The sequence below is a fragment of the Acomys russatus genome, chromosome 24 (genome assembly GCF_903995435.1).
Source record: "Acomys russatus chromosome 24, mAcoRus1.1, whole genome shotgun sequence".
In the NCBI taxonomy this organism is placed as follows: domain Eukaryota; kingdom Metazoa; phylum Chordata; class Mammalia; order Rodentia; family Muridae; genus Acomys; species Acomys russatus.
Genome location: NC_067160.1, coordinates 21,327,244 through 21,337,725, shown reverse-complemented (window position 1 = coordinate 21,337,725; position 10,482 = coordinate 21,327,244).

Below are 10,482 nucleotides of genomic sequence, written 5' to 3'. Positions count from 1 at the left end.
TACACAAAGCTAAAGGAAAATTAACTTTGCACTTTTTAACTGAAAATATCTTTTACTAAGTAAATGTCAATTATGCTTCAGAATCCATGTAGTAAGAAGAGGAATCAGGGCCAGGCATGGTGAAACACGCCGTTAATCCCAGAACTTGGGAGGCAGAGGCAGGTGGACCAATGTGAGTTCATAGCCAGCCTGGTCTACAAAGTGATCCCAGGTCAGCCAAGGCTACACAGAGAAACCCTGTCTCAAAAAACAAAACAAAACAAAACAACAACAACAAAAAGTGTACACAAGAAAGAAAGAAAGAAGGAAAGAAAGAAAGAAGAGAGAATTAGAATCTGTAGTCAAATATGGTGGTACACACATATCATATAAGCACTTTTATTTTATTGTCTACATTGCAAAATGGAATGTATCTATGACTGAATTTGATGTATTTGAAAAGGATGTTTATAACATGAAAACCAAGTGTACAATCTGAGTGCTATCAAGATGGCTCTACAGGTGAAGGTGCTGAGTTCCATGCCCAGGGCCAACGAGGAGGAATGAGGTAATAGACTGTTTCAAGTTGCCCTCTGACTTCCACTGGATGTCATTGCATGAGTGTAACCCTCCTCCCATCAATAAGTAAAATGTAATAAAATAAAAAATATGATGTATAATATTAAAATTATGAAATGTTATATACGTTATTATATTAAGATACTATACATGGAGCTTAGAAAATTGCCAAGAGTTTGACATATAAACGCAAGGTGGTTGTTTGAGGAAGCTCTAGGACTAATCTACGCAGACAAAGGAGTCTAGCGTGAGCAAAGGTGGAGGCCAAGAGATAATGTTCAGGCTGTTCTATAGGTAAATTCAGTGATTTGTGCCCCTTGACATTTGTACTAAACGCACACAGAGAAGCTTTAACTCTTTAAGTACTTATTTATTAGCATGCTAATGGGGCTAGGAGTGTGGGCATAGATGTGCTGTGTCATGCCTGTGGAACCAGAGGACAACTTACAGGCAGTCTGTGGGTTCTCTCCTTCCATTGTATGGGTCTTGAGGATGGAACTTCAATCATCATCCAGGCAAGTGCCCTTACTTCCTGAGTTATCTCGCCAGCTCCTGCAATACAGCTGTTAAAATGTACAATCAAAGGAAATGTTACAACATAAAATTTTGTTGAGGATGATTTTATCTCGATGGTCTTCTGGCTAGAATGGAGCTACAAACTTCTCTCCATTTTTAAGGAAAACCCGGAGCCATTCATTTTGCAGAATTTAGGCATTGGCTGTAATTAATGCTAAAATATTCATAGCCTGCACTCTGTAGGTGCTGACTTGGGGAGGTAGGGATTCCTAGGTTAACTTTCCTGGTGTGTTAGGCACATACTACTTTGGGAAGCAGATAAGGGAGTAGAGGAGGTGACAGGGAAGGAGGAAGGCAAGAAGCCAAAGTCATTCAGATCCCACAACTCCATCGGGAGCCTAAAGTGTATTGTGTAAAGTATATTGTATATGTGACACACTTGGAGGCAGAAACTTACCTGCTAAACTCCAACACAAGGAGGGATATAAGAGTTTGCCCAGGATTGACATACTTCTCAGACACATCTGTTTCTCTGTCCAGAGACGATGGCCAGAAAAGGTCCTGGCTACTCAAGTAAGGCCTCAAAAGAGGCACGCACATAAACTTGGCTATCAGAAATCTGCATTTAAGTTCGGATACAGAGTTCTTCATGTTTTACCGGGTCAAATAGTCTGCACTAGGGGTTTCACTTTGAGGCAGGGGTTACCAGCCCAAGAGTGTCTCCGGACTTGGGCATCTTTTCAAAGCAATTGGTTGCTATTTGGCATGGAGGGGTGGAGAGGACAGTATCCAGAAGGTGAACCAGAGGTATCACAAAAGATGGAACATATTATGGTCGGCTTAGTTAGTGTCAACTCAAGTCAGTTAGAATCACCTGAATAGGGAGCCTCAATTGAAGGAATGCCCTCATTGATTGCCATAAGTGATGAGGGGAGACCAACCCTGACTTTCAGGTGGCACCTTCTGGCAGTATTCCAGATTTTAAAAAAGGGGCGTGACAGAAAGAAGCTTGCTCACCTTTTGCTCCCTTGGCCTTCAAGCTTGCTGATGAGGTGATTTACTTAGCTGTTGCTGTTGCTGCTGCTGCTGCTTCCTTCGTTGCCAGACTCCATCATGAGCTAAGCGTAAGAAGCTCTCAGCAGATTCAGACTGCAGAGACCCCCTAGCCTTGTAGATGGAGCAACTACCTGGTTCTCTGGCTCTCGGGCTCCCAGGGGCAACTGTAGAGGTTGTTACTATTTTTGTGTGAGACGATTTCAATAAATTCACACACATATCTATCTAGACCTGTATCATCAAGTATATTCATCCCACAAGTATTTTTCTCTCTAGAGAACCCTAACCAAAACATGTGTGTTCTGTAAAATTGAGGCACAAGGAAGGAGAAAGGAAAGGAAATAAGAACCTGCCAACCACCAACAAAACACAAAGTAACTAAGAAAAACCGGGCCATGCTATTTGTGGAAGGATGAGGATACTTAGCTCATATAAACTGTGTGGTGCTTCTGCTCTGGAGTAAAGCTGATCAGATAACCCTCAACATAGACAGGAGTTGCTAGAACAGTCTCCATGGGAAGAGTCCAGTGCATTGGACTAGGCACAGGCTGGAAGGGGCCCGTGAGAGTATACTGCTTTTGTGTAGGATGTAGCCTGGAAAGGGCCTGTGTGGGTGCAGTGCATTTGAGTTGGCCACAATCTATAAAGGAGCTCTCCAGGGACCAAGAAAGTGTGCGGAAGTAAACCTGGAGTGATGGTAAGCTTAGCACTATGGACAATGACCTTGGGTGAAGGCCAAAGGAGGGGCGGGTTGCTTCCCATGGAAAGGAAAGTGAAGCAGTCCAAGAACAGACCGTGGAAGGCTTTCAACTTGTGCCAAAATTACTTAGGAATGTGACTCTTGTTGTGCAAATTACCTCAACCCTGTAAACATTTGTCTTCTGAAATTTTCTCACACTTTGATAGAAATTCAGAGCCCTTTTTGACCCATTTCAGACGAGACTTCTGTGGTCCTTAATGAGGGGTGTGCATTGCTGTGTCCTGAGGATGCTATGTCGTTGTGGACAATGTGTCTGGGAAGAAAAGCGAGAAGAAGCAAAGACAAGAGGTGCCCTTGTGTGGCCTCGGTGGGAATTGCTTGGCCATTGTGGTTATGAAGAAACCTTTTCAAACTAAGAATTAGAAGAGGCATTGTAGAGAGAACGCTCTAGTCAGGCTGTGCAGTTGGACACTGTAAGACTGAGATGTGCTTATGTGTTTGTGAACTATATTTACATAAAAGTTCAAAGCAGGTAACAATTATGTCTTCCCAGGGAAAAAGACACTAATTTTTTTTTTTTTTTTTAGTTAAAAAGAGCAGAGCTAAGAAAGAATACTGAATAATGGTACTTTCATGTCTGTTTTGCTTTTTAGAATTTTATATTCTTATAGTAGCTTTAGGGTCATAACGAAAGAGGAGGGCATAGAGATTTCTTCACACACATCCCACCTTATACACTCAAAGGGTTCTCCACAGTCAGCCTTCTACACTAGAGTGGTGCAGTTACAGCCGACAAACCTGTACACACCAGCATCACCCACTGCTGCTTTCCACTGGGGATTACTGGGTGTTACTGGATCAATGTATAGTGATGCATATCTATTATTGCATGTCATAAGGTGTCATAAGGACAAAGGAGTACGATGGGCTTCGTTCCCTCTCCTTCCTAATCCTTCAGTAATTCTTCATTGTATATGGCTTTTCTCTGGTTGCTCCATAGTGTGAACTTGTTACCTCCATGTCTTTTCATTGCTTGCTAGATCATTTCTTCTAATCATTGAATAAGACTCTAAATACTAAATAAAACATTACAATTTCCAACAAGATCATCTACATCACAGCTTATTAGTTTATCTGGCTAGAGCAAGGAATCTTCTTAGTTCCCCAGTTTTGACAGTTATAAATAAGGCTGCTTTAAAGAAACATAAGCTGGTCTTGTGTGAGCATAGCTTTTCAGCTTCTTTGGGTAATTACTAGGGAGCACACATTGTTGGGTGCTATAGTAAGTGCATGCTTTGTCCTGTTAGAAGCCTGCCAAACTGTCTCCCAAAGCGATTATCTGAGTTCAACCCAGCAATAAATGGGAGTCCTGGGGTTCCGCATCTTTATCAACATTTGGCAGAGTCATAAGGTTTGGCCTTTCTGGTAGGTGTGGGGTGGTACCTCATTTTAATTTGTTTCCCTGATGACAGAAAACCAGGAGAGTCTTTCATCACATATCTACAATCTATGTGCCTCTCTGCTTGTGAGGCATCTATTTGGTGGTGGTGGGGGGGGGACGGACACGACTTTAAAAATCAGATTGTTTCCATTGAGTTTTCTTCCTTTTCAAGATTTGATCATTTATCTGTTACTCTTCAGGACATTTATTTGACTGGAATCAAACTTAGAAGTAGATGCTCTCTCTTTTATTTTTTTTATTCCTATTTTAAGATAATGTTCACAAAGGGGGAAGTATTGTCACAGGGATAATGGTCTCCTATAGATAAGTAAATGTCATGAGACATGTCAGAATATCTGTTTTCTGAAAAAAAAAAAAAAAAAAAAGTCTTATTGAAAGTTTAGTGACAAAGATCGGCATTTTGCCCAATAATAAATACACCCTGAATCATAAAAAAAAAAAAAAAAAAAAAAAAAAAAAAAAAGAAGTAGATGCTCTCAGTGAGGACAGCCTACATCTATTGGTAGTCTGTTCCGGGTGTTTTTCTTTGGTTTTCTTCTTTCTCTTTGTGAAAAGTTTAGAATATACTGCACCCTTTTCTTGTTTGTTTTTTTCTAGTTGTTTCTTCAAAGTACTACAGCAGTATTTGGGTTGCAAAGGATGTGGTGCAATATTTGGTCCCGGGCTTCTGACCTTTTTAAAGGGCTTTCTCATAACATCTTGATGGACACCATCTTCTTAGAGAGATTGCAAAGCTTCTGGATTTTTTTTTTTTTTAGCTCCTTTGGGCTCCAACCACTCAGGTGCAGTCATAAATGTCAGCCCAGGAATATCCTCTCCTTTTTCTACAATAACCAAATCAACCCGGCATCCTTGAACAGACTTGGGTGTCCTAACTCCAGTTTTTGATCTGTAACAAGAAGGCTGCTTACTCAACAGCAGGCACACCCTGCTGTGGGAGGCAAGGAGGTTCTTGAGCTTACAGATAAGCATTAAAGGGACCAGGAATGTTAAACACACAGCATTGTCTCTTCAAAGCAAGGAATGCACAACCTGTTTTTCCATCTGAGAAGGCTGAGAGCAGGCAGAGTTAATAGCCTGGTGACCTTTGTGCTATCTGTGTGGCAGAGACTACAGACCACACAGGATCCTCCCTCAGACCCTTATCAGAACTTGTCAATCTATAGAACCTGTCTTTATGGAAGGTGTCACTTGTCCTTCACAAAGAGTTTCGATGTAGTCATGTCTTAGACTTTAGACACAGGATTGAGTTAATCAACACCAGGAAAGTTGCTTGGTTTTTTTTGTTTGTTTGTTTTTTGTTGTTTTTTTGTTTTGTTTTGTTTTTTTTTTTTTTTACCAAATCATGCTGTGCTTAAATATGCCTGAAATAAACTACTCAGGGTCAGACTGTCAATGCCTGAACCAACATTGTCTACTTTGTCCTGTTGAACCAGCCTCGTGTGTAGGGTCCATGCCTCCTGTAGAGGCAAGAACACTCTGCTGGCCCTGGTGGTAGCAGAGACCCCTGTGCTCTGGCATTGGTCAAGACACCTTACTTCTTGGGAAAAACCTGGTCTTCCTGCCACTTCTCCAGACCCCATACCCTTTCCTCTCTTCACACAGAGCTCCAGCACCTGCTTCTGTGGCCATGCATTTCTCTTAGACGGTACGACACCTGCCTTCACTGTTCACTTCAACAGCTTCTGACAGCCAGTGGCTGGGAATGGGGGGCACTCATGTGACACAGGCGATGGGAAAGAGTTGTTTTTAGTGAGTCATATGGAAAGTAACCAGGCTCAGAAAGCCAAATAACACGTTTATCTCACAGTCTCTAGATTTGTGCTGAGTGTATGTGTATAAACGAGGTAGCACATGAAACCAGAAAGGTGACCATGAAGATAAGTCTATAGGGAAGAGAAAGGATGAACACGAGGGGGCAATAATCTATCATGAAAGTAGAGGGGGCAACTATTTGTGAGAAGGATGAGAACCAGCAAGAAGTGGAGGGGTAGGGGAGAAGAGGAGGCGGGTAAGTCGAAACCAAGCATAAACTACATATTATGCATGAGAATATTACAGAGAAACCCATTCCTTTTGTGCTAACCAAAAGCTTAACACATTTTTCTTGTTTATTTTTTTATTTTATTTTTTTTTTTAGCCAAGAAGCCACCACATACATTCCAAGAGTCATGGCTATCCAATCACAATAAACTATTCTTTATTAAGTAGGGCACAGATATTCCATGAGTGAGAACGTTTCTTTTACAGGGACCAAAGGTTCTAAGCTAACACAGTTTTAAGGTCTGCAAAAGAGTCACCTGGCCTTCCATCCCCCTTCTCTTTCCCCGTCGGCCTAAAGCATTACACTCACTTTTCTGAATGGAGTTCCCAGAGTGTTTCAATTTTTTTAAAAAAGTGTCGTTGAAAATGTCAGCAACCTACAAAAGAGTATAATGTAATACCCTCCCCCCCTCCATCTCATTGTCACTCAGTGTCAAAACTCATTGGCTTATAGACACTTTTGGTATATTTAGCCCTCATCTGCTTCATTACTTAAGATAAAATCTCAGATATTGTTGCACTCACAAATAGGCCATTTGTGTGTATGGAAAGACAGTTTCTTCTTCAAACAAAAACACAATATCACTTTCATACACAAAACCTGAAGCATGGCTTTAACAGCACTGAATTATTTGATGACCTTTGAGATCTTCGTATGCTCTCACCATCCTCACCCTCCTTTCCAACTGTTTGTTTTAATTAGGGCCTAGATAAGATCAGTAATATGCTATGATTATCCAGCACATCGTTTGACTCTTCAACGGTCAGGCTCACTTTCACTTCCACTTTCTCTATCACTGTGTCTCTCATTCCCTTACACAGGAAGTTAGATTTAAAGACTAAATTAAATTATATTTCAGTTTTTTTCTGGACTTCTATGTAAGTGGAGTTACTATCTTCTATTGGCAATAACATCAAGCTTTTCCCTTCTTTTGATATTAGCAGCTATTGATGATCTATCTTTAGGTTTGTTAATCGAAGAGCCATAAAATGATGATTTTTAAAATTCTTTTTCACTTATAATCTAATTATTTGAATAGAGAGAAATTTTTTCCTATCAGTTGTTTGTATAACTACTTAGAACAATTTGTAGAGGAAAGGCTACAGCTGTGCTTGATTCTCTCCCTTGACATCAGTTTTCCAATACCACATGGGCTTCTTCTAATCCTCAGAAGATAGTGAGTTTTAAACCTGTATAGGTTATGATTTAAAACACTTATTTTGGCTGATGCTTGTGTTACTCCCATCTTTGACCAATGAAAGCAAGCTCTTTCTTGTTGATTGACAGATTTGTCAGCAGTCATGCATCTTTGTTTTCTTTCACTAATGATAAGTTTTCATATCATGCTTTTCTGCCCCATGCTTGCAATTTCTCCAAAGTGTGTCAGAGAAAGATATTTGTAGCCTAAAGTGTTTGTTGGTGATGTGTTCAATGAGTCATGCGTTTATTAGTTTTTGGCCACATAACTTGAAAATACATTTTTGAATTTCTTGAAGATGAAATAGTTTTAAATTTATGCAGATATTTCTAATTTGATTTTAGAACTATACAAATTTATTACATTTTCTTTATCCCATACCTAAGTTCTTAACTTTTTTAGATTTATTTTATTTTATGTGTGTAAATGTTTTGCCTGTGTATATGTGTGTGTACCCTCTTGGGGCCTGGTGCCAGCAGAAGTCAAAAGAAGGCATTAGGTCCCCTGTAAGTGGAGTTCCAAACAGTTGTGAGCCACTATGTTGGTTCTTGGAATTGACCCTGGGTCCTCTGCAAGAACTAGTGCTTTCAACCACTAAGCTATTGATAAGACATGAGGAAAATGCTGAATATGATGGTACATGCCTGCAAATCTGAACACTTTAGAAACAGAAGCAAGAAGACTGATGAGAGTTGAAGGCCAGCACAGTGAGACCCTGTCACAAAATGAAAAGAAACAAAACACAAACCCCCAGAAGGAGAAAATAAGTAAATTGTATATGGTATCTACAATTAATTAAAATGACCACTAAGAAGATAGAAAATCTCTTAGATAACCTACTATGTAATTATTTCTTCATTTTACAAATGAAGACATGAGTGTTCAAATCTGGCTGCTAGGATGGCTCAGCACCCTCTGACAAGTCTAATGGCCTGAGTTTGATCCCTGGAATCCACATAAAGACCAGAGAGAACTAACTCCACAATGTTTTTGTCCTTTGATCTCCATATGCACGCCATGGCATATTCATGCCTGCAACACACACACACACACACACACACACACACACACACACACACTCAGAGAGAGAGAGAGAGAGAGAGAAACAGAGAGACAGAGAGACAGAGACAGACAGAGACATAGAGAGACAATTTTTGAAAGTTCAAATCAAATAAATTGTGACAAGCTTGAGACTTATCCTTATGTGTCAGTTGTTTGTTTGTTTGTTTTGTTTTCTTTTTGTTGCTGTGATAAAATTCCATAACTAAAAGCAACTTAAAGAACCAAGGGCTTATTTTACCTCCAGAGGAATAGAGTCCTCATAGCCTGGAAGGCATAGAATGGTGACAAGAGTAAAAAATCTGGCTGTGAATCATATTTCCATTTATACACAGAAAGCAGAGAGAGAGAGAGAACAGGAAGTGGGTGAGGCTATGAACCCTCAAACCCTGCCTTTTGTGATGACACTCTTCTTCCAGCAAGGTTTCACTGCCTAAAGGCTTTAATAGCCTCCCAAAATAGCACAACCAATTGGGGAACAGGTGTGAAAATACATGGACCCAGGAGGGGCATTTTCCATTCAAACCACTACACCTTGGCACTTTGTTCTCAGACTCTGCTACCCAAGACCGAGCCATTTCATCAGTCCCACCTCCTAGATCTTAGTAGAATTGGTGAACTGCAAGCCTGTTACCCAATTTTTGGCTCTATGCATTTACATTTTTTTAAAGATTTATTTATTTATTTTATATACAGTGTTTTGCTTGCATGTATGTCTGCACACCAGAAGAGGGCACAGATCTCATTATAGATGGTTGTGAGCCACTATGTGGTTGCTGGGAATTGAACTCAGGACCTTTGGAAGAGCAGGCAGTGCTCTTAACCTCTGAGCCATCTCCTCAGCCCCGTATTTACATTCTTATTTGTGTTTAGGTTCCTTTCTGCTTTTAGGGAATTCCCTTTTGGAGAAGAAGATCAACTATGTCATTTATCTATTTATTATAATTATGAAGAAATATAAAGTTTCTTGTAAACAACCTCTTCACTAAGTAGAAAAGCAGGAAAGATGACTGGAAGGAAAAGAGGGAGAGCTGGTTCTGCACAGAGGAGACTCGACAGTTCCTGTATATTGAATCAGTGCTGGAGGAAGTGGTCCAGGAGTTCCCTCCATCTTCCTTTAGACCTGAATGACAGGAATCTGGTTGTTCATCATCTGTTCTAATCTACTCCTTGGATTACCCTCTTTCCCTTTCTACCCTACCCCTTTTAAAAGTCATCTATCATGGCCCAATCCATGTATCCTTCATTTGCAATTTATATATGGTCATCTAAGTTTGAGAAAGGAATGAATTGGGCTGGGTTCTGGCTGCATAAGACTAAGCTGTCAGTGCTTTGGAGACTGAGCCCGGGAGGGTCAGGATCTCATAAGATGTTGCTGAAAGAAAGGAAAGAAGGGAGAGAATGAGGAGAGAGAGAGGGAGAGAGACAGACAGACACCAAGGACAGAGACACACAGACAGGCAGGGGAGGCGTCAGACCAGAGAGAGTGGCGTGGGCTTACTATCTGGAGCTGAGAGACGAAGATATGAGAACAGCTAGGCTTCACTGCCAGCCAGCCTCATCTAATCCTGGTCCCAACGAAAGACTCTGTCTCTAAAACAAAATAAATAATTGTTAAGAAATGTATTTTTTTTTTAAAGGTTGAAAGTTGTACAAAGGAAAAATGCCCAAAGTTCACCCCTGACCTGCTCATGCATGCACACACATGTGCATCTGCTTGTGCACACAAACATGCATACATACATACATGCATAAGAAGAAGGAAAGAAGTGGATGGATATGGTTTATGCTCTTAGATATTTAATCACCATGTACTTTTTGTTTAACCATGTACTTGTAAAAGGTCATGCAACAAGACACAACAGCTGTGTTTTATCTCAACAGACACA